The sequence below is a fragment of the Pristiophorus japonicus genome, unplaced genomic scaffold (assembly GCF_044704955.1).
Source record: "Pristiophorus japonicus isolate sPriJap1 unplaced genomic scaffold, sPriJap1.hap1 HAP1_SCAFFOLD_244, whole genome shotgun sequence".
Taxonomy (NCBI): domain Eukaryota; kingdom Metazoa; phylum Chordata; class Chondrichthyes; family Pristiophoridae; genus Pristiophorus; species Pristiophorus japonicus.
The window spans coordinates 114449-135697 of record NW_027252166.1 but is presented as its reverse complement, the minus strand read 5'-3'; the positions used below and the strand labels follow the sequence as shown (position 1 = coordinate 135697).

At 44.3% G+C, this 21249-nt stretch overlaps 11 non-coding genes across 11 annotated transcripts; all 11 read left to right on the top strand.

The window, feature by feature from the left end:
• The first annotated feature begins 6409 nt into the window (after positions 1–6409).
• trnar-ucg (transfer RNA arginine (anticodon UCG)) lies at positions 6410–6498 on the top strand. Its single transcript is given in 2 exon segments — positions 6410–6446; positions 6463–6498. It is a non-coding gene; the product is annotated as a tRNA-Arg (tRNA).
• Positions 6499–6743: 245 nt separating this feature from the next.
• trnas-gcu (transfer RNA serine (anticodon GCU)) lies at positions 6744–6825 on the top strand. The gene has a single exon. It is a non-coding gene; the product is annotated as a tRNA-Ser (tRNA).
• A 4363-nt stretch (positions 6826–11188) lies between these two features.
• trnar-ucg (transfer RNA arginine (anticodon UCG)) lies at positions 11189–11277 on the top strand. Its single transcript is given in 2 exon segments — positions 11189–11225; positions 11242–11277. It is a non-coding gene; the product is annotated as a tRNA-Arg (tRNA).
• Positions 11278–11522: 245 nt separating this feature from the next.
• On the top strand, positions 11523–11604 carry trnas-gcu (transfer RNA serine (anticodon GCU)). The gene has a single exon. It is a non-coding gene; the product is annotated as a tRNA-Ser (tRNA).
• Positions 11605–13862: 2258 nt separating this feature from the next.
• On the top strand, positions 13863–13944 carry trnas-gcu (transfer RNA serine (anticodon GCU)). The gene has a single exon. It is a non-coding gene; the product is annotated as a tRNA-Ser (tRNA).
• A 1925-nt stretch (positions 13945–15869) lies between these two features.
• On the top strand, positions 15870–15958 carry trnar-ucg (transfer RNA arginine (anticodon UCG)). Its single transcript is given in 2 exon segments — positions 15870–15906; positions 15923–15958. It is a non-coding gene; the product is annotated as a tRNA-Arg (tRNA).
• Positions 15959–16203: 245 nt separating this feature from the next.
• Positions 16204–16285, top strand: trnas-gcu (transfer RNA serine (anticodon GCU)). The gene has a single exon. It is a non-coding gene; the product is annotated as a tRNA-Ser (tRNA).
• Positions 16286–18210: 1925 nt separating this feature from the next.
• Positions 18211–18299, top strand: trnar-ucg (transfer RNA arginine (anticodon UCG)). The gene is given in 2 exon segments: positions 18211–18247; positions 18264–18299. It is a non-coding gene; the product is annotated as a tRNA-Arg (tRNA).
• Positions 18300–18544: 245 nt separating this feature from the next.
• Positions 18545–18626, top strand: trnas-gcu (transfer RNA serine (anticodon GCU)). Its single transcript has one exon. It is a non-coding gene; the product is annotated as a tRNA-Ser (tRNA).
• Positions 18627–20549: 1923 nt separating this feature from the next.
• On the top strand, positions 20550–20638 carry trnar-ucg (transfer RNA arginine (anticodon UCG)). The gene is given in 2 exon segments: positions 20550–20586; positions 20603–20638. It is a non-coding gene; the product is annotated as a tRNA-Arg (tRNA).
• A 245-nt stretch (positions 20639–20883) lies between these two features.
• On the top strand, positions 20884–20965 carry trnas-gcu (transfer RNA serine (anticodon GCU)). The gene has a single exon. It is a non-coding gene; the product is annotated as a tRNA-Ser (tRNA).
• Positions 20966–21249: the final 284 nt, after the last annotated feature.

Genomic DNA, 21249 nt, shown 5'->3' with positions numbered 1-21249 from the left:
GATGTCCTTGCAGTCCGGGATCATTCTGTGTCTGTTTAAACGGGCTGGTTGTCAGTTCCGATTCATAATCTTTCCTTTTAAAACGGATTTTCTCATAAACCCGGGTCATCCTGTATAGTTTGAGAAGGAGTATGATTTCAGCTGCAATGACCGAATTGTTAAACTGTTGTGTTCCCACTTACATTGGGGTTGCCTGCGCCGGTGCACACCCAGATCGCAGTGCATCTGTTCATTTACTCGAAATATGCTCATCTTTTCCTGAATCAACTCCTTGATATTGCAGTTGCCCCGAATTTGCTCTCAATATAACCAACAACACAATGTACACTGACGGCAGAGGCCGCTTGGCCTAATGGTTAAGGCGTCTGACTTCGATTTATAACACAATCCTGCTTCGGTCAATTAGCTCGCTGCCAGAAAGGTTATATTCTTTGTTGTGATTCTGCCAAAAAAAAACAACCATCGCTTCCAGTCACTCAACTGAAGTAAAGGAAGGCTGTTTGCTTTATCAATCTCATGGCAAGTTTTCATCATTGTCGATCTGCATGCATGGGCAGAGCAAGCTGTGAAGTGAACTTTCTTGCACTTTATTTCTGTTTGGATACAAAAAGCAGGAGATTGAACGGCTGAGGCTGCGCTGAGTGAGAGATGAAATGGCCGAGAGGTTAAAGCGGTGGACTGTTAATCCACCATGCCCTGACACGGGTTTTTTCGAATCTCATCCTCGTCGGTGTTGTATTACAGCTTTGACCCCCGCCTGGTCCTATTGTCAATCACATTTAACCTCATCGCCAAAATCCCCTTTCACTGACAAGGATGCTGTATTTGCTCATGTCATGTCTCAAATTAATAATATATTCGTCAAAAGGATAACATTTGCAGGACGATGGGGAGGTGGACTAATTAGATAGGTCTCTGAGGGACAGCACAAGTACGAGGGTCCTCATATCTTTTCTCACAACCGTCAGAATTTGAGAGCTACGCTCTTCACTGTGGCGGCTCGTTGGTCGAGGCGTACGATTCTCGCTTAGAGTTGCTCACATTTGAAATGCGACAGGTCTCAGGCCAAATCTCGGACGAGCCCCGCCATTTTTTACTCGACATGTGAGAAAACAGCCATATTTCATATTAAAATGTGTGATTTTGCGCGGATGTTCCCACAGCGTCCAAAACCCAGAGCAAAGTGAAACTCACCCAACTGAGTAAAGTTAAAGTATCTCAGACGTACTCGGCTCTGTGACTGGTTGGATAACGTAAACCCGTGTTTGGTTCCGGCCAATACTTGACCAGTGTGTCTTCCTCTCTGTACGCATAAGCTCACCTCACAGGGGATAAGCATACATTCAGCGTCAATCTCCACCAATGCCCTGAATATGAATGTGCCCTGTTTCTATAGAGCTGACAAGATGTGAGAAGCTGGCTTTTGAATTAGTCCATTGGCTACCGAATTCCAAGCGGAGAGGATATCAATCCGGGGTGTCCAAGCTGCCTGGTCTGATTAAAAGGCGGTGACACCTTTTATTGTCCGCATGTTACAGTCTTCTAACCTCAACATTAGGTTCAACGTATCGGATCATAAGTGCCGCTCCCATTGTCTGGTAATGGTTCTGCTATTCCCACTAACACCTCCTCTGGAACATCCTATGTTACGTTATTGCCCGATTACCACCCATATTTTGCCTTACTCCATTGTGCCATTTATTATTTAATCGCTCCTGCTTTCCACTGTATCACAGACGTTTCCATTTGACCTTTGTCGCTGCGTATATTTTTCCAGGTGCTATTTTAGTTGAAAAAATCTGTAATCTTGAAATTTTTCCTAAAATATAGGAATGATTATCCGACAGAACGTGAAACCGGGTTCTTCATCCACAGAATCTGCACGACCTGCTGAGTTTTACATATTTATCTGTTTTTATTCATTCTGTTTCATTGTCCCTTTTAAGGTAATGTGCTCTCTGTCCGTTAACATTCTCTATCTGATTAAAATGGTGTGCGCTCAGCCCCTCATCATTCTGTGTCTGTTTAAAAGCGATGTGCTTTCTGTCCCGGATTTAAAATTTCAAATTTCAAAAACTGCCTTTGGAGGGTGCAGGAATTTTAATTTGTGTGGTTGTTTGTGTAAGCCACACTGTGTGCAAACGTGTGTGCGAACTTACTGTGCATTTCATGTCATGTGAGAAACATGCATTACTTGCAACTTGAAGCCATACTGATTTAATTGAACCCTCCTTCGTGGACTTTCTGGCGGTAGAATAATCTGCTGTGGGATTTTGCTATTCCACATCTGAAAGAAGGTAAAATACACAACTTAGAAATATAGTGATTTTAGCCAGGGCTTGCGTGTGAGCTGTGTGACATGATGATATCCTCCACCCGTATTTTGAAATTCAAATCAAATCAAATCAAGACAAGACAAGACATAACTCACTCACAGACTGTGTGTATACATGTATATATATATATGTATACATGAATGCAATCTGAACTTTTTAACTTTCACAATAAAAGTGCTTTTTCTGTTCTGTCTGCATTGGCTCTATTACATTTGACCTCTTTCAACAGCACAAGCAGCTGCTGTCAGATCCAGCTGAAAGACACACGCGACTTCAAAAGATCGCCTTTGGAGCCCACATCTTCCATCGTGGCTTGTCTTCCACCATGGGCTTACGGCGTTCGGGTATTTATTGACTGCACCCCTCATCTCCAATGAAATTCTTCTGACCACACAGCCTTCGTTCTATCAGAAAATATATCCAGATAACGATTCATTTATTTATTTATTTCAAACAAATCAAATTCAATTAGTGTAAAATAAAATTTAAATGGATTAATTTTCTTAAAATGTCAAATATATATATGTTTGAGTGTGGGCTGGTTTTACGTCCCTCCCTCCTTCCTGCCAGTCGATCACCTGTGGCTCCAATAACCGTCTCTGCCCCGCGTGTTCCTGAGCCCCACTGCACAATTTCCTTCTGGGATGATAGAAATCTCACTTTATTCTTTTAAAAGGGAACTGCTGTCAGTCAAGGCTCATTCTGCTTCTGGGTAAAAGGGATGTCCTTGCTGTCCCGGATCATTCTGTGTCTGTTTAAACGGGCTGGTTGTCAGTTCCGGTTCATAATTGTTCCCTTATTCTCATAAACACGGGTCATCCTGTATTGTTTGAGAAGGAGTATGATTTTAGCTTCAATGACCGAATTGTTAAACTGTTGTGTTCCAATTTATATTGGGGCTGCCTGCGCCGGTGCGCACCCAGATCGCAGTGCATCTGTTCATTCACTCGAAATATGCTCATCTTTTCGTCAGTCCACTCCTTGATGTTGCAGTTGTCCCGAATTTTCTCCCAATATACACAACAACACAATGCACCTTGTTCGCAGCGGTCGCGTGGCCTGAAGGATAAGGCGTCTGTCTTCGATGAAAACCGCGAAATTATCAGAAGAGTGCTGCCACGGTCAACTTAGCTCATGCGTGAAATGTTTGATTCTTTGTTTTGATACTGCCGACAAAGCAACCAACTCGTCCAGTCACTCACCTGAAGTAAAGGAAGGCTGTTTGCTTAAAGAAGCTCATGGCAAGATTTCATCATTGTCGATCTGCATGCTCGGGCAGAGAAAGCTCTGAAGTGGACATTCTTGCACCTTATTTCTGGTAGGATACAAAAAGCAGGAGAATGAATGGCTGACGATGTATTAAGGCAGGGACGAGGTGGCCGAGAGGTTAAGGCGATGGACTCGTCGTCGTTGGCTTACAGCTTGACCACGTTTTGACATTCACATTTAACCTCATCGCAAAATTCCCCTTTTACTTACAGGGATGCTGTACTTTCCTCATGTCATGTCTCAAATTAATAATATATTCATCAGAAGGAGAACAGTTTCAGTACAATGGCGAAGGGCACTAATTAGATAGGTATCTGAGAGACAGCACATGCACGATGGGCCATAATATCATTTCTCACCACCGTCAGAATCTGAGAGCTGCGCTTTTCACTGTCGGCGGCTCGTTGGTCCACGATTATGATTCTCCCTTCGGAATGATCACATTTGAAATGCGAGAGTTCACGGGCCAAATCCCGGACGAGCCCCGCCATGTTTTACTCAAAGTTCCGCTTCTAACAGCCGATCGACATGTGAGAAAACAGACGTATTTCACGTTAAAACGTGTGATTTTACGCCGATGTTCCCTTACCATCCAAATCCCAGAGCAAAGTGAAACCAGCCATACTGAGTAAAGTTAAAATATCTCAGAGGTACTCGGCTCTGTGACTCGTTGGATAACCTAAAGACTTGTTTGGTTTTTGCCGATACTTGATCAGTATATCTTCCTGTCTGTACGCATAAGTTCACCTCAATTGGGAAAAGCATTCATTCAGCGTCCATCTCCACCTCTGCCCTGAATAAGTGTGCGTCCTGTTTCTCGAGAGCTGAAAAGATGAGAGAAGCTGTCTTTTGAATTCGTCCCTTGGCTGCCGAATTAAAAGCGGACAGGAAATCAATCCGGGCTGGAAAAGCTTCCTGGTCTGATTAAAAGGCGTTGATACCCTCTATTGTAGGCATGTTCTCGTCTTCTGGCCTCAACATTAGGTTCAACGTATCGGATGATAAGCACCGCTCCCATTGTCTGGTAATTGTTCTGCTATTCCCACAAACACCTCCTCTGGACCATCCTTTGTTACGTTGTTGCCCGATTACCACCTACTTTGCCTTTCTCCATTGTGCCATGTATTATTTAATCACTCATGCGTTCCGCTATTTCACAGACGTTCCCATTTGACCTTTCTCGCTGCGTATTTTTTCCAGGCGCTATTCTTGTTGAAAACATCTGTAATCTTTAACTTTTTCCTGAAATATCGGAATGATTATCCGACAGAACGTGAAACCGGATTCTTCCTCCACAAAATCTGCACGACCTGCCGAGGTTTACATATTTATCTGTTTTTATTCATTCTATTTCCGTGTCCCTTTTAAGGGGATTTGCTGTCTTTCCGAGATCATTCTCTGTCTCTTTAAAACGGTGTGCTATCAGACCCTCATCATTCTGTGTCTGTTTAAAAGGGATGTGCTGTCTGTCCCGGGTTTCCAATTTCAAATTTCAAAACCTGCCTTTGGAGGTTAAGGAATTTTAGTTTTTTGTGTTTTTGTGTAAGCTAGAGAGTGTGCAAACGTGCTGTGAGATCTTACTGTCATGTGAGAAAAATGCATTACATGCAACTTGAAACCGTACTGATTTGATTGAACACTCCTTCGTGGACGCTCTGACGGTAGAAAAATCTGCTGTGGGATTTTGCTATTCCACATCTGAAAGAAGTGAATATACACAAGTTAGAAATATAGCGATTTTAGGCAGGGCTTGCGTGTGGGCTGTTTGACATGACGACATCCTCCATCCTTATTTGCAAATTCAAATCAAATCAAACCAAATACAAGACATGACTGACTGACTGACTTTGTTTATACATATATATACATATGTGTATATTTATATATAATCCCAAATTTTTTACTTCCAAAATAAATATGCTTTTTCTGTTCTGCCTGCGCTGGGCCCTCTTACATTTGACCTCTTTCGCAGCACAAGCAGCTGCTGTCAGATCCAGCGGAAAGACACACTCGACTTTAAAAGATCGCCCTTGTCGCCCACATCTTCCCTCATGGCTTGTCTTCCACCTTGGGCTTACTGTGTTTGGGAAGTTATTGACTGCACCTATCATTTCCAATGGAATTCTTATCGTTACGCAGCCTTCGTTCAATTAAAAAATACATAGATTAAGAATCAATTATTTATTTCATTAAACCAACTCAAATTTCAATTTTTTTTTAATACAATTTAAATGCATTTATTTTCTTAAAATGTTAAATATTTATATATTTCAGACTGGGCTGGTTTTACATCCCTCCCTCCTTCCTTGCTGCCTGTCTATCACCTGTGGCTTCAATAACCGTCTATGCGCCGCGTGGTCCTGAGCCCCACTGCACAATTGCCTTCAGGGATGAACGAAATCTCACTTTACTCTTTTAAAAGGGAATTGCTGTCAGTCAAGGTTCATTCTGCATCTGGGTAAAAGGGATGTCCTTGCAATCCCGGATCATTCTGTCTCTGTTTAAATGGGCTGGTTGTCAGTTCCGGTTCATAATCTTGCCCTTTAAAACGGATTTTCTCGGAAACCCGGGTCATCCTGTATTGTTTGAGAAGGATTATGATTTCAGCTGCAATGACCGAATTGTTAAACTATAGTGTTCCATTTTACATTCGGGTTGCCTGCGCTGATGCCCACCCAGATCGCAGTGCATCTGTTCATTCACTCGAAATATGCTCATCTTTTCCTCAATCCACTCCTTGATATTGCAGTTGCCCCGAATTTGCTCGCAATATACACAACAACACAATGAATGGTGCTGGCAGCGGCCGCGTGGCCTAATGGATAAGGCGTCTGACTTCGATCACAACCGCAAAGTTATCAGAAGATTGCAGGTCCGAATCCTGCCGTGGCCAACTTAGCTCGCTACCTGAAATTTTATATTCTTTGTTGTGATTCTGCCGAGAAACCAACCATCTCTTCCAGTCACTCACTTGAAGTGAAGGAAGGCTGTTTGCTTCAAGAATCTCATGGCAAGTTTTCATCATTCTCAATCTGCATGCACGGGCAGAGCAAGCTGTGAAGTGGACTTTCTTGCACATTATTTCTGTTTGGATACAAAAAGCAGGAGATTGAATGGCTGACGACGTCTTATAGAAGAGACTAGGTGGCCGAGAGGTTAAGGCGATGGACTGCTAATCCATTGTGCTCTGCACACATGGGTTCGAATCCCATTCTCGTCGTCGTAGGCTTGCAGCTTAACCACTTTTTGACATTCACATTTAACCTCATAGCCAAATTCCCCTTTTACTCGCAGGGATGCTGTACTTTCCTCATGTCATGTCTCAAATTAATAATATATTCGTCAAAAGGAGAACAGTTGCAGTACAATGGCGAGGGGCACTAATTAGATAGGTATCTGAGAGACAGCACATGCACGTTGGGCCATAATATCCTTTCTCACCACCTTCAGAATCTGAGAGCTGCGCTTTTCACTGTCGGCAGCTCCTTGGTCCACGGTTATGATTCTCCCTTCAGAATGATCACATTTGAAATTCGAGAGGTCGCGGACCAAATCCCGGACGAGCCCCGCCATGTTTTACTCAAATTTCCACTTTTAACAGCCGCTCGAGATGTGAGAAAACCGACATATTTCACGTTAAAACGTGTGATTTTACGCCGATGTTCCCTTAGCATCCAAATCCCAGAGCAAAGTGAAACCCGCCAAACTGAGTAAAGTTAAAATATCTCAGAGTTACTCGGCTCTGTGACTCGTTGGATAATCTGAAGCCTTGTTTGGTACCGGCCGATACTTGATCAGTATATCTTCCTGTCTGTACGCATTAGTTCACCTCAACTGGGATAAGCATACATTCAGCGTCAATCTCCACCTCTGCCCTGAAGCAATACGGTGGAGGAGGATTTCCTGTACTGCATAAGGGATGGTTTTTTAGACCAATATGTCGAGGAACCAACGAGGCGGGAGGCCATCTTAGACTGGGTGTTGTGAAATGAGACAAGATTAATTAGCAATCTTGTTTTGCGAGGCCCCTTGGGGAAGAGTGACCATAATATGGTGGAATTCTGCATTAGGTTGGAGAATGAAACAGTTAATTCACAGACCATGGTCCAGAACTTGAAGAAGGGTAACTTTGAAGGTATGAGGCGTGAATTGGCTAGGATAGATTGGGGAATTATACTGAAGGGGTTGACTGTGGATGGGCAATGGCAGACATTTAGAGACTGCATGGATGAACTATAAAAATTGTACATTCCTGTCTGGCGGAAAAATTAAAAATGGAATGTGGCTCAACCGTGGCGATCAAGGGAAATCAGGGATAGCATTATAGCCAAGGAAGTGGCATACAAATTGACCAGAAATAGCAGCGAACCCGGGGACTGGGAGCAATTTAGAATGAAGCAGAGGAGGACAAAGGGTTTGATTAGGGCAGGGAAAATGGAGTACGAGAAGAAGCTTGCAGGGAACATTAAGACGGTTTGCAAAAGTTTCTATAGATATGTAAAGATAAAAAGGTTAGTAAAGACAAACGTAGGTCCCCTGCAGTCAGAATCAGGGGAAGTCATAACGGGGAACAAAGAAATGGCGGACCAATGGAACAAGTACTTTGGTTCGGTTTTCACTGAGCAGGACACAAACAACCTTCTGGATATAAAAGGGGTCGGAGGGTCTAGTAAGGAGGAGTAACTGAGGGAAATCCTTATTAGTCTGGAAATTGTGTTGGGGAAATTGTTGGGATTGAAGGCCGATAAATCCCCAGGGCCTGATGGACTGCATCCCGGAGTACTTCAGGAGGTGGCCTTGGAAATAGTGGATGCATTGACAGTCATTTTCAAACATTCCATTGACTCTGGGTCAGTGCCTATGGAGTGGAGGGTAGCCAATGTAACCCCACCTTTTAAAAAAGGAGGGAGAGAGAAAACAAGGAATTATAGACCGGTCAGCCTGACATCGGTAGTGGGTAAAATGATGGAATCAATTATGAAGGATGTCATAGCAGTGCATTTGGAAACAGGTAATATGATAGGTCCAAGTCAGCATGGGTTTGTGAAAGGGAAATCATGCTTGACAAATCTTCTGGAATTCTTTGAGGATGTTTCCAGTAGAGTGGACAAGGGAGAACCAGTTGATGTGGTATATTTCGACTTTCAGAAGGCTTTCGACAAGGTCCCACACAAGAGATTAATGTGCAAAGTTAAAGCACATGGGATTGGGGGTAGTGTGCTGACATGGATTGAGAACGGGTTTTCAGACAGGAAGCAAAGAGTAGGAGTAAATGGGGACTTTTCAGAATGGCAGGCAGTGACTAGTGGGGTACCGCAAGGTTCTGTGCTGGGGCCCAAGCTGTTTACATTGTACATTAATGATGTAGACGAGGGGATTAAATGTAGTATCTCCAAATTTGCGGATGACACTAAGTTGGGTGGCAGTGTGAGCTGCGAGGAGGATGCTATGAGGCTGCAGAGTGACTTGGATAGGTAAGGTGAGTGCGCAAATGCATGGCAGATGAAGTATAATGTGGATAAATGTGAGGTTATCCACCTTGGTGGTAAAAACAGAGAGACAGACTATTATCCGAATGGTGACAGATTTGGAAAAGGGGAGGTGCAAAGAGAACTGGTTGTCATGGTACATCAGTCATTGAACGTTGGCATGCAGGTACAGCAGGCGATTAAGAAAGCAAATGGCATGTTGGCCTTCATCGCAAGGGGATTTGAGTACAGGGGCAGGGAGGTGTTGCTACAATTGTACAGGGCCTTGGTGAGGCCACACCTGGAGTATTGTGTAAAGTTTTGGTCTCCTAACCTGAGGAAGGACATTCTTGCTATTGAGGGAGTGCAGCGAAGGTTCACCAGACTGATTCCCGGGATGGCGGGACTGACCTATCAAGAAAGACTGGATCAACTGAGCTTGTATTCACTGGAGTTCAGAAGAATGAGAGGGGACCTCATAGAAATGTTTAAAATTCTGACGGGGTTAGACAGGTTAGATGCAGGAAGAATGTTCCCAATGTTGGGTAAGTCGAGAACCAGGGGACACAGTCTAAGGATAAGGGGGAAGCCATTTAGGACCGAGATGAGGAGGAATTTCTTCACCCAGAGAGTGGTGAACCTGTGGAATTCTCTACCACAGAAAGTTGTTGAGGCCAATTCAATAAATATATTCAAAAAGGAGTTAGATGAAATCCTGACCACTAGGGGAATCAAGGGGTATGGTGAGAAAGCAGGGATGGGGTACTGAAGTTGCATGTTTCAGCCATGAACTCATTGAATTGCGCTGCAGGCTAGAAGATCCGAATGGCCAATACCTGCATCTATTTTCTATGTTTCTATGAGTGCGTCCTGTTTCTCTAGAGCTGAAAAGATGAGAGAAGCTGCTTTTTGAATTCGTCCCTTGGCTGCCGAATTAAAAGCGGACAGGAAATCAATCTGGGCTGGCAAAGCTGCCTGGTCTGATTAAAAGACGGTGACACCCTATATTGTAGGCATGTTCTCGTCTTCTGGCCTCAAAATTTGGTTCAACGTATCGGATGATAGGCACCGCTCCCATTGTCTGGTAATGGTTCTGCTATTCCCACTAAGACCTCCTCTGCACCATCCTTTGTTACGTTATTGCCCGATTACGACCCACTTTGCCTTTCTCCATTGTGCCATGTATTATTTAATCACTCCTGCGTTCCGCAAAATCACAGACGTTCCCACTTGACCTTTCTCGCTGCGTATTTTTTCCAGGCGCTATTTTTGTTCAAAACATCTGTAATCTTTAACTTTTTCCTGAAATATCGGAATGATTATCCGACAGAACGTGAAACCGGATTCTTCCTCCACAAAATATGCAAGACCTGCCGAGTTTTACATATTTATCTGTTTTTATTCATTCTATTTCCGTGTACCTTTTAAGGGTTTTGCTGTCTGTCCGAGATCATTCTCTGTCTCTTTAAAATGGTGTGCTATCAGACCCTCATAATTCTGTGTCTGTTGAAAAGGGATGTGCTGTCTGTCCCGGATTTCCAATTTCAAATATCAAAACTTGCCTTTGGAGGTTAAGGAATTTTAGTTTGTTTGTGTGTTTCAGACTGGGCTGGTTTTACATCCCTCCCTCCTTGTCTATCACCTGTAGCTTTAATAACCGTCTCTGCGCCGCGTGGTCCTGAGCCCCACTGCACAATTGCCTTCAGGGATGAACGAAATCTCACTTTATTCTTTTAAAAGGGAACTGCTGTCCGTCAAGGTTCATTCTGCACCTGGGTAAAAGGTATGTCCTTGCAATCCCGGATCATTCTGTGTCTGTTTAAATGGGCTGGTTGTCAGTTCCGGTTCATAATCTTTCCCTTCAAAACGGATTTTCTCGGAAACCCGGGTCATCCTGTATTGTTTGAGAAGGATTATGATTTCAGCTGCAATGACCGAATTGTTAAACTATAGTGTTCCATTGTGGTTGCCTGCTCCGGTGCGCACCAAGATCGCAGTGCATCTGTTCATTCACTCGAAATATGCTCATCTTTTCCTAAATCCACTCCTTGATATTGCAGTTGCCCCGAATTTGCACGCAATATAAACAACAACACAATGAATGGTGCTGGCAGCGGCCGCGTGGCCTAATGGATAGGGCGTCTGACTTCGATGACAACCGCAAAGTTATCAGAAGATTGCAGGTTCGAGTCCTGCCGCGGTCAACTTAGCTCGCTACGTGAAATTTTATATTCTTTGTTGTGATTCTGCCGAGAAACCAACCATCTCTTCCAGTCACTCACCTGAAATGAAGGAAGGCTGTTTGCTTCAAGAATCTCATGGCAAGTTTTCATCATTGTCGATCTGAATGCACGGGCAGAGCAAGCTGTGAAGTGGACTTTCTTGCACATTATTTCTGTTTGGATACAAAAAGCAGGAGATTTAATGGCTGACGACGTCTTGTAAAAGAGACCAGGTGGCCGACAGGTTAAGGCGATGGACTGCTAATCCATTGTGCTCTGCACGCATGGGTTCGAGTCCCATTCTCGTCGTCGTTGGCTTGCAGCTTAGCCACTTTTTGACATTCACATTTAACCTCATCGCCAAATTCCCCTTTTACTTACAGGGATGCAGTACTTTCCTCATGTCATGTCTCAAATTAATAATATATTCGTCAAAAGGAGAACAGTTGCAGTACAATGGCGAGGGGCACTAATTAGATAGGTATCTGAGAGACAGCACATGCACGATGGGCCATAATATCATTTCTCACCACCGTCAGAATCTGAGAGCTGCGCTTTTCACTGTCGGCGGCTCGTTGGTCCACGGTTATGATTCTCCCTTCGGAATGATCACATTTGAAATGCGAGAGCTCACGGGCCAAATCCCGGACGAGCCCCGCCATGTTTTACTCAAAATTCCGCTTCCAACAGCCGCTCGACATGTGAGAAAACAGACGTATTTCACGTTAAAACGTGTGATTTTACGCCGATGTTCCCTTAGCATCCAAATCCCAGAGCAAAGTGAAACCCGCCAAACTGAGTAAAGTTAAAATATCTCACAGGTACTCGGCTCTGTGACTCGTTGGATAACCTAAAACCTTGTTTGGTTCCAGCCGATAGTTGATCAGTATATCTTCCTGTCTGTTCGCATAAGTTCACCTCAATTTGGATAAGCAAACATTCAGCGTCAATCTCCACCTCTGCCCTGAATATGAGTGCGTCCTGTTTCTCTAGAGCTGAAAAGATGAGAGAAGCTCCCTTTTGAATTCGAACCTTGGCTGCTGAATTCAAAGCGGACAGGAAATGAATCCGGGCTGGCAAAGCTGCCTGGTCTGATTAAAAGGCGGTGACACCCTATATTGTAAGCATGTTCTCGTCTTCTGGCCTCAACATTAGGTTCAACGTATCGGATGCTAAGCACCGCTCCCATTGTCTGGTAATGGTTCTGCTGTTCCCACTAACACCTCCTCTGGACCATTCTTTGTTACGTTATTGCCCGATTACCACCCACTTTGCCTTTCTCCATTGTGCCATGTATTATTTAATCACTCCTGCGTTCCGCTGTATCACAGACGTTCCCACTTGACCTTTCTCGCTGCGTATTTTTTCCAGGCGCTATTCTTGTTGAAAACATCTGTAATCTTTAACTTTTTCCTGAAATATCGGAATGATTATCCGACAGAACGTGAAAACGGATTCTTCCTCCACAAAATCTGTTCGACCTGCCGAGTTTTACATATTTATCTGTTTTTATTCATTCTATTTCCGTGTCCCTTTTAAGTGGATTTGCTGTCTGTCCGAGATCATTCTCTGTCTCTGTAAAATGGTGTGCGATCAGACCCTCATCATTCTGTGTCTGTTGAAAAGGGATTTGCTGTCTGTCCCGGATTTCCAATATCAAATTTCAAAACTTGCCTTTGGAGGTTAAGGAATTTTAGTTTGTTTGTGTGTTTCAGACTGGGCTGGTTTTCCGTCCCTCCCTCCTTGTCTATCACCTGTGGCTTCAATAACCGTCTCTGCGCCGCGTGGTCCTGAGCCCCACTGCACAATTGCCTTCAGGGATGAACGAAATCTCACTTTATTCTTTTAAAAGGGAACTGCTGTCAGTCAAGGTTCATTCTGCATCTGGGTAAAAGGTATGTCCTTGCAATCCCGGATCATTCTGTGTCTGTTTAAATGGGCTGGTTGACAGTTCCGGTTCATAATCTTTCCCTTTAAAACGGATTTTCTCGGAAACCCGGGTCATCCTGTATTGTTTGAGAAGGATTATGATTTCAGCCGCAATGACCGAATTGTTAATCTATAGTGTTCCAATTTACATTGGGGTTGCCTGCGCCGGTGCGCACCCAGATCGCAGTGCATCTGTTCATTCACTCGAAATATGCTCATCTTTTCCGAAATCCACTCCTTGATATTGCAGTTGCCCCGAATTTGCTCGCAATATACACAACAACACAATGAATGTGCAGGCAGCGGCCGCGTGGCCTAATGGATAAGGCGTCTGACTTCGATAACAACCGCAAAGTTATCAAAAGATTGCAGGTTCGAGTCCTGCCGCGTTCAACTTAGCTCGCTCCGAGAAATTTAATATTCTTTGTTGTGGTTCTGCCGAGAAACCAACCATCTCTTCCAGTCACTCACCTGAAGTGAAGGAAGGCTGTTTGCTTCAAGAATCTCATGGCAAGTTTTCATCATTGTCGATCTGAATGCACGGGCAGAGCAAGCTGTGAAGTGGACTTTCTTGCACATTATTTCTGTTTGGATACAAAAAGCAGGAGATTTAATGGCTGACGACGTCTTATAAAAGAGACGAGGTGGCCGAGAGGTTAAGGCGATGGACTGCTAATCCATTGTGCTCTGCACGCATGGGTTCGAGTCCCATTCTCGTCGTCGATGGTTTGCAGCTTAACCACTTTTTGACATTCACATTTAACCTCATCGCCAAATTCCCCTTTTACTTGCAGGGATGCTGTACTTTCCTCATGTCATGTCTCAAATTAATAATATATTCGTCAAAAGGAGAACAGTTGCAGTACAATGGCGAGGGGCACTAATTGGATAGGTATCTGAGAGACAGCTCATGCACGATGGGCCATAATATCATTTCTCACCACCGTCAGAATCTGAGAGCTACGCTTTTCACTGTCGGCGGCTCGTTGGTCCACGGTTATGATTCTCCCTTCGGAATGATCACATTTGAAATGTGAGAGCTCACGGGCCAGATCCCGGACGAGCCCCGCCATGTTTTACTCAAAGTTCCGCTTCTCACAGCCGCTCGACATGTGAGAAAACAGACGTATTTCACGTTAAAACGTTTGATTTTACGCCGATGTTCCCTTAGCATCCAAATCCCAGAGCAAAGTGAAACCAGCCAAACTGAGTAAAGTTAAAATACCTCACAGGTACTCGGCTCTGTGACTCGTTGGATAACCTAAAACCTTGTTTGGTTCCGGCCGATAATTGATCAGTATATCTTCCTGTCTGTTCGCATAAGTTCACCTCAATTTGGATAAGCATACATTCAGCGTCAATCTCCACCTCTGCCCTGAATATGAGTGCGTCCTGTTTCTCTAGAGCTGAAAAGATGAGAGAAGCTGCCATTTGAATTCGTCCCTTGGCTGCCGAATTCAAAGCAGACAGGAAATCAATCCGGGCTGGCAAAGCTGCCTGGTCTGATTAAAAGGCGGTGACACCCTATATTGTAAGCATGTTCTCGTCTTCTGGCCTCAACATTTGGTTCAACGTATCGGATGCTAAACACCGCTCCCATTGTCTGGTAATGGTTCTGCTGTTCCCACGAACACCTCCTCTGGACCATCCTTTGTTACGTTATTGCCCGATTACCACCCACTTTGCCTTTCTCCATTGCGCCATGTATTATTTAATCACGCCTGCGTTCCGCTGTATCACAGACGTTCCCACTTGACCTTTCTCGCTGCGTATTTTTTCCAGGCTCTATTCTTGTTGAAAACTTCTGTAATCTTTAACTTTTTCCTGAAATATCGGAATGATTATCCGACAGAACGTGAAAACGGATTCTTCCTCCACAAAATCTGCACGACCTGCCGAGTTTTACATATTTATCTGTTTTTATTCATTCTATTTCCGTGTCCCTTTTAAGTGGATTTGCTGTCTGTCCGAGATCATTCTCTGTCTCTGTAAAATGGTGTGCGATCAGACCCTCATCATTCTGTGTCTGTTGAAAAGGGATGTGCTGTCTGTCCCGGATTTCCAATTTCAAATATCAAAACTTGCCTTTGGAGGTTAAGGAATTTTAGTTTGTTTGTGTGTTTCAGACTGGGCTGGTTTTACGTCCCTCCCTCCGTGTCTATCACCTGTGACTTCAATAACCGTCTCTGCGCCGCGTGGTCCTGAGCCCCACTGCACAATTGCCTTCAGGGATGAACGAAATCTCACTTTATTCTTTTAAAAGGGAACTGCTGTCAGTCAAGGTTCATTCTGCATCTGGGTAAAAGGTATGTCCTTGCAATCCCGGATCATTCTGTGTCTGTTTAAATGGGCTGGTTGACAGTTCCGGTTCATAATCTTTCCCTTTAAAACGGATTTTCTCGGAAACCCGGGTCATCCTGTATTGTTTGAGAAGGATTATGATTTCAGCTGCAATGACCGAATTGTTAAACTATAGTGTTCCAATTTACATTGGGGTTGCCTGCGCCGATGCGCACCCAGATCGCAGTGCATCTGTTCATTCACTCGAAATATGCTCATCTTTTCCTAAATCCACTCCTTGATATTGCAGTTGCCCCGAATTTGCTCGCAATATTCACAACAACACAATGATTGGTGCTGGCAGCGGCCGCGTGGCCTAATGGATAAGGCGTCTGACTTCGATGACAACCGCAAAGTTATCAGAAAATTGCAGGTTCGAGTCTTGCCGCGGTCAACTTAGCTCGCTACGTGAAATTTTATATTCTTTGTTGTGATTCTGCTGAGAAACCAACCATCTCTTCCAGTCACTCACCTGAAGTGAAGGAAGGTTGTTTGCTTCAAGAATCTCATGGCAAGTTTTCATCATTCTCAATCTGCATGCATGGGCAGAGCAAGCTGTGAAGTGGAATTTCTTGCACATTATATCTGTTTGTATACAAAAAGCAGGAGATTGAATGGCTGACGACGTCTTAACGAAGAGACGAGGTGGCCGAGAGGTTAAGGCGATGGACTGCTAATCCATTGTGCTCTGCACGCATGGGTTCGAATCCCATTCTCGTCGTCGTTGGCTTGCAGCTTAACGACTTTTTGACAATAAAATTTAACCTCATCGCCAAATTCTCCTTTCACTTACAGGGTTGCTGTACTTTCCTCATGTCATCTCTCAAATTAATAATATATTCGTCAAAAGGAGAACAGTTGCAGTACAATGGCGTGGGGCACTAATTGGATAGGTATCTGAGAGACAGCTCATGCACGATGGGCCATAATATCATTTCTCACCACCGTCAGCATCTGAGAGCTGCGCTTTTCACTGGCGGCGGCTCGTTGGTCCACGGTTATGATTCTCCCTTCGGAATGATCACATTTGAAATGCGAGAGCTCACGGGCCAGATCCCGGACGAGCCCCGCCATGTTTTACTCAAAGTTCCGCTTCTCACAGCCGCTCGACATGTGAGAAAACAGACGTATTTCACGTTAAAACGTTTGATTTTACGCCGATGTTCCCTTAGCATCCAAATCCCAGAGCAAAGTGAAACCAGCCAAACTGAGTAAAGTTAAAATACCTCACAGGTACTCGGCTCTGTGACTCGTTGGATAACCTAAAACCTTGTTTGGTTCCGGCCGATAATTCATCAGTATATCTTCCTGTCTGTTCGCATAAGTTCACCTCAATTTGGATAAGCATACATTCAGCGTCAATCTCCACCTCTGCCCTGAATATGAGTGCGTCCTGTTTCTCTAGAGCTGAAAAGATGAGAGAAGCTGCCTTTTGAATTCGTCCCTTGGCTGCCGAATTCAAAGCGGACAGGAAATCAATCCGGGCTGGCAAAGCTGCCTGGTCTGATTAAAAGGCGGTGACACCCTATATTGTAAGCATGTTCTCGTCTTCTGGCCTCAACATTTGGATCAACGTATCGGATGCTAAACACCGCTCCCATTGTCTGGTAATGGTTCTGCTGTTCCCACGAACACCTCCTCTGGACCATCCTTTGTTACGTTATTGCCCGATTACCACCCACTTTGCCTTTCTCCATTGCGCCATGTATTATTTAATCACTCCTGCGATCCGCTGTATCACAGACGTTCCCACTTGACCTTTCTCGCTGCGTATTTTTTCCAGGCGCTATTCTTGTTGAAAATATCTGTAATCTTTAACTTTTTCCTGAAATATCGGAATGATTATCCGACAGAACGTGAAAACGGATTCTTCCTCCACAAAATCTGCAGGACATGCCGAGTTTTACATATTTATCTGTTTTTATTCATTCTATTTCCGTGTCCCTTTTACGTGGATTTGCTGTCTGTCCGAGATCATTCTCTGTCTCTGTAAAATGGTGTGCGATCAGACCCTCATCATTCTGTGTGAGTTGAAAAGGGATGTGCTGTCTGTCCCGGATTTCCAATTTCAAATTTCAAAACTTGCCTTTGGAGGTTAAGGAATTTTAGTTTGTTTGTGTGTTTCAGACTGGGCTGGTTTTACGTCCCTCCCTCCTTGTCTGTCACCTGTGGCTTCAATAACCGTCTCTGCGCCGCGTGGTCCTGAGCCCCACTGCACAATTGCCTTCAGGGATGAACAAAATCTCACTTTATTCTTTTAAAAGGGAACTGCTGTCAGTCAAGGTTCATTCTTCATCTGGGTAAAAGGGATGTCCTTGCAATCCTGGATCATTCTGTGTCTGTTTAAATGGGCTGGTTGTCAGTTCCGGTTCATAATCTTTCCCTTTAAAACGGATTTTCTCGGAAACCCGGGTCATCCTGTATTGTTTGAGAAGGATTATGATTTCAGCTGCAATGACCGAATTGTTAAACTATAGTGTTCCAATTTACATTGGGGTTGCCTGCGCCGGTGCGCAGTCAGATCGCAGTGCATCTGTTCATTCACTCGAAATATGCTCATCTTTTCCTAAATCCACTCCTTGATATTGCAGTGGCCCCGAATTTGCTCGCAATATACACAACAACACAATGAATGGTGCTGGCAGCGGTCGCGTGGCCTAATGGATAAGGCGTCTGACTTCGATGACAACCGCAAAGTTATCAGAAGATTGCAGGTTCGAGTCCTGTCGCGGTCAACTTAGCTCGCTACGTGAAATTTTATATTCTTTGTTGTGATTCTGCCGAGAAACCAACCATCTCTTCCAGTCACTCACCTGAAGTGAAGGAAGGCTGTTTGCTTCAAGAATCTCATGGCAAGTTTTCATCATTCTCAATCTGCATGCACAAACAGAGCAAGCTGTGAAGTGGAATTTCTTGCACATTATTTCTGTTTGTATACAAAAAGCAGGAGATTGAATGGCTGACGACGTGTTATAGAAGAGACGAGGTGGCCGAGAGGTGATGGCGATGGACTGCTAATCCATTGTGCTCTGCACGCATGGGTTCGAGTCCCATTCTCGTCGTCGTTGGCTTGCAGCTTAACCACTTTTTGACATTCACATTTAACCTCATCGCCAAATTCCCCTTTTACTTGCAGGGATGCTGTACTTTCCTCATGTCATGTCTCAAATTAATAATATATTCGTCAAAAGGAGAACAGTTGCAGTACAATGGCGAGGGGCACTAATTGGATAGGTATCTGAGAGACAGCTCATGCACGATGGGCCATAATATCATTTCTCACCACCGTCAGAATCTGAGAGCTGCGCTTTTCACTGTCGGCGGCTCGTTGGTCCACGGTTATGATTCTCCCTTCGGAATGATCACATTTGAAATGCAAGAGCTCACGGGCCAGATCCCGGACGAGCCCCGCCATGTTTTACTCAAAGTTCCGCTTCTCACAGCCGCTCGACATGTGAGAAAACAGACGTATTTCACGTTAAAACGTTTGATTTTACGCCGATGTTCCCTTAGCATCCAAATCCCAGAGCAAAGTGAAACCAGCCAAACTGAGTAAAGTTAAAATACCTCACAGGTACTCGGCTCTGTGACTCGTTGGATAACCTAAAACCTTGTTTGGTTCCGACCGATAATTGATCAGTATATCTTCCTGTCTGTTCGCATAAGTTCACCTCAATTTGGATAAGCATACATTCAGCGTCAAACTCCACCTCTGCCCTGAATATTAGTGCGTCCTGTTTCTCTAGAGCTGAAAAGATGAGAGAAGCTGCCTTTTGAATTCGTCCCTTGGCTGCCGAATTCAAAGCGGACAGGAAATCAATCCGGGCTGGCAAAGCTGCCTGGTCTGATTAAAAGGCGGTGACACCCTATATTGTAAGCATGTTCTCGTCTTCTGGCCTCAACATTTGGTTCAACGTATCGGATGCTAAACACCGCTCCCATTGTCTGGTAATGGTTCTGCTGTTCCCACGAACACCTCCTCTGGACCATCCTTTGTTACGTTATTGCCCGATTACCACCCACTTTGCCTTTCTCCATTGCGCCATGTATTATTTAATCACGCCTGCGTTCCGCTGTATCACCGACGTTCCCACTTGACCTTTCTCGCTGCGTATTTTTTCCAGGCTCTATTCTTGTTGAAAACATCTGTAATCTTTAACTTTTTCCTGAAATATCGGAATGATTATCCGACAGAACGTGAAAACGGATTCTTCCTCCACAAAATCTGCACGACCTGCCGAGTTTTACATATCTATCTGTTTTTATTCATTCTATTTCCGTGTCCCTTTTAAGTGGATTTGCTGACTGTCCGAGATCATTCTCTGTCTCTGTAAAATGGTGTGCGATCAGACCCTCATCATTCTGTGTGTGTTGAAAAGGGATGTGCTGTCTGTCCCGGATTTCCAATTTCAAATTTCCAAACTTGCCTTTGGAGGTTAAGGAATTTTAGTTTGTTTTTGTGTTTCAGACTGGGCTGGTTTTACGTCCCTCCCTCCTTGTCTATCACCTGTGGCTTCAGTAACCGTCTCTGCGCCACGTGGTCCTGAGCCCCACTGCACAATTGCCTTCAGGGATGAACGAAATCTCACTTTATTCTTTTAAAAAGGAATGCTGTCATCAAGGTTCATTCTGCATCTGGGTAAAAGGGATGTCCTTGCAATCCCGGATCATTCTTTGTCTGTTTAAATGGGCTGGTTGTCAGTTCCGGTTCATAATCTTTCCCTTTAAAACGGATTTTCTCGGAAACCCGGGTCATCCTGTATTGTTTGAGAAGGATTATGATTTCAGCTGCAATGACCGAATTGTTAAACTATAGTGTTCCAATTTACATTGGGGTTGCCTGCGCCGGTGCGCACCCAGATCGCAGTGCATCTGTTCATTCACTCGAAATATGCTCATCTTTTCCGAAATCCACTCCTTGATATTGCAGTTGACCCGAATTTGCTCCCAATATACATAACAACACAATGAATGGTGCTGGCAGCGGTCGCGTGGCCTAATGGATAAAGCGTCTGACTTCGATGACAATCGCAAGGTTATCAGAAGATTGCAGGTTCGAGTCCTGCCGCGGTCAACTTAGCTCGCTACGTGAAATTTTATATTCTTTGTTGTGATTCTGCTGAGAAACCAACCATCTCTTCCAGTCACTCACCTGAAGTGAAGGAAGGCTGTTTGCTTCAAGAATCTCATGGCAAGTTTTCATCATTCTCAATCTGCATGCACAAACAGAGCAAGCTGTGAAGTGGAATTTCTTGCACATTATTTCTGTTTGTATACAAAAAGCAGGAGATTGAATGGCTGACGACGTCTTATAGAAGAGACGAGGTGGCCGAGAGGTGAAGGCGATGGACTGCTAATCCATTGTGCTCTGCACGCATGGGTTCGAGTCCCATTCTCGTCGTCGTTGGCTTGCAGCTTAACCACTTTTTGACATTCACATTTAACCTCATCGCCAAATTCCCCTTTTACTTGCAGGGATGCTGTACTTTCCTCATGTCATGTCTCAAATTAATAATATATTCGTCAAAAGGAGAACAGTTGCAGTACAATGGCGAGGGGCACTAATTGGATAGGTATCTGAGAGACAGCTCATGCACGATGGGCCATAATATCATTTCTCACCACCGTCAGAATCTGAGAGCTGCGCTTTTCACTGTCGGCGGCTCGTTGGTCCACGGTTATGAT